We start from the raw sequence: 2,532 nt of genomic DNA on the forward strand, positions 1-2,532 counted from the left end.
CCGCGCGCTTCCCTCCACGCCTGCGCAGTAAGGCCGGGGCGGGCCCCGTGCGCGCCGACGCCCAGCCCCCCCCCCCCCCCCGCGGTGGCGCCTGGCGGCCGGATCCCTCCTCCCCGGGCTCTAGGAGCCCGAAAACCCGGCTGGGCTCAGTTTGGCGGGTGGCTGCTCGGGGTCGTCCTGCAACGTGAAAGCAGCTTTCAGTCGGGGTGGGTGGAAATATAGCAAGGACACGAATCGAGATAAACTCTTCCTGTGGCGTTGGGAGAATTCGGCCAGCAATGAATACTGTGAACCAATACCGATACCAGAAGGCCGACTTTCGGCTGGGGGATGTAGCTCAGTGGTAGAGCGCGCGCTTCGCATGTGTGAGGTCCCGGGTTCAATCCCCGGCATCTCCAAACCAGCCGCTTGCTTTTTATTCTCCCTCCGCCGCCACCACCACCACCACCACCACTTCCGTCTCATTTCTGGTCCAGTTTCCTTTTTATCTTTCATATGCCTGCGTTTCATTTTTCTCTCGTAGACTCTAGGACGCCCAAACACAAACTGAAAGGGAGATGGTCTTTTCAATTGCATAAAATAAAAGGTGAAGCCGGAGGTTTGGTTTGATTTCTGTTTTGTCTTTTGTATAATAGCAGACGTTTCCTTGTGATGCTTTAAGTTGTTTGGTCTAGGCACATAAAATAATCATATTAAGAAAACAACAGTTGCATTGGCCGGGAATCGAACCCGGGCCTCCCGCGTGGCAGGCGAGAATTCTACCACTGAACCACCAATGCTTATGGGGAAAAGTTGTCCCCTAAATATTACTAGAAGATGTACATCCATGAGCCTACTGTGTCTTCCGTTGGGTTGTGTGTAAAACATTAGAGAAAGTAATACATCTCTTATATATAATAAAATCTGAATAAAATCTGTAGTATTGAAAAATACTATTTACTAAAGTCTCATTCTTAACTTCTGATGAAGTCCATAGAGATTCCTTTAAACTGTCTTTGACAAAGGAGCACATGAAATTTTTGTTGTTTATACAGTTTTACAGTATAACACACATAACATTGTATATTCATGCATTTAGGTAATTTTCATTTATTTTTCTTTTTTTTTATGTAGGAGTACTGCTATTTATCCAGCCACTGATCAGGCTGATTGAATTGTGCATGAACTCCACAACATTTAGGTAATTTTTAACTGCCCCTCTTTTTTGGCTGTAGCTACTCAAATCCTAAATGATATTTAACATGGCTTAGCAGCATAGGTGAAGGAGAATTATAGAGGAACTACATTCCCAGATCCAAATTATAAGGGTTAATTGCAACTGTATGATCTGAATAAGAACTTTGGTGTCCTACCCAAGTCACCTAGATCCTCTAAAATTGCCCTATTCTTCATAGTGAGAAATAATATTAAACTGCAGCAGTAACTATGTGCTGGGCCCATGTAATTACTTTAAACGTGAACTTCAACCCAGTGAGACAGGTATAATTTCTTCAACTTAATACATGAAGAAATGAGGATCTTAGAGGATACACATGGAGTTTAATGTTTGGACGTTTACTTAAAGCCCTATTCTGCCTAGGACAGAGTAACTCATTTGTGTATTTAACTCCAGAAGTACTTCAGGTAGCACAGTACATTATATATCAGGAATAGTTTGTAGGAGTTAGAGAAGGACCATTGAAAGTTTCTGAAGCAGTGCAAGGACTTCTACATTAAATTTTCTTTTTTAAGGGCTTACAGTCATAGATTCAAAACAAAAAATTGAAGATGAATGTATTTAGTTGCTATAAAGACATAAAAGTTATGAAGTGAATAAGAAATCTATGGTATAGTACTAGGTAACTTATGAATGAACAAGATCATACCATTGTTGTTTACGGTGAGAGGATGAGAAAATACATTTTTAAACTTGCTGTCTGGAAACTTCAGCTTTCCAAAAGTGCCTCAAATCCTTTTCCCAGCTCCCTCCCTTCTACCTGCTTAGTTTTAAACTCTCCTATTTGTTTGCATTTGTTTGATGGGATTAAAACAAAGTTTTCTCATGCTCATATCTAAAAACTTCGAGTTCTTTCGGACTCCAAAATATTGTTATTCGGGAAAGAGCCATGGTACAGTGGGTAGGGTTCTTGCCTTGCTAGTGGCTGACCCAGGTTTGATCCTCAGCACCTGATATGGTTCCCCCACATGGTTCCCTGAGCCCTGCTAGGAGTGATCCCTGAACACAGAGCCAGGACTAAGCCCCAAGCACTGCCTGGTGTGGCCCAAGAACAAACAAAAGGAAAACCAAAACATTACTATTCAAATAATAAATAAATAACAGCATGGGAAGCGCCAAGATAAATGTATAAAACAAGTGAAGGGAACCAAATAAGAAATATGGCCTAATGGTGAACTTTACTTGTGGTTTACCAAAGACCTTTTCTGTTTCTTGATAATAGGAAACTAACACCCAAGAATGACCGAGATTAGTACCAGTAATTTTACTCCATGACTTGGAGGCCAACCACACAGGGAGCTCAGATAGAGAGGGGA

General features: G+C 42.2%; 2 non-coding genes across 2 annotated transcripts; one reads left to right on the plus strand and one right to left on the minus strand.

The window, feature by feature from the left end:
- Positions 1–326: 326 nt before the first annotated feature.
- Positions 327–398, plus strand: TRNAA-CGC (transfer RNA alanine (anticodon CGC)). The gene has a single exon. It is a non-coding gene; the product is annotated as a tRNA-Ala (tRNA).
- Positions 399–708: 310 nt separating this feature from the next.
- On the minus strand, positions 709–779 carry TRNAG-GCC (transfer RNA glycine (anticodon GCC)). The gene has a single exon. It is a non-coding gene; the product is annotated as a tRNA-Gly (tRNA).
- Between the last annotated feature and the right edge of the window lie 1,753 nt (positions 780–2,532).

This window comes from Sorex fumeus, unplaced genomic scaffold (genome assembly GCF_029834395.1).
Source record: "Sorex fumeus unplaced genomic scaffold, SorFum_2.1 ptg000009l, whole genome shotgun sequence".
Lineage (NCBI taxonomy): Eukaryota > Metazoa > Chordata > Mammalia > Eulipotyphla > Soricidae > Sorex > Sorex fumeus.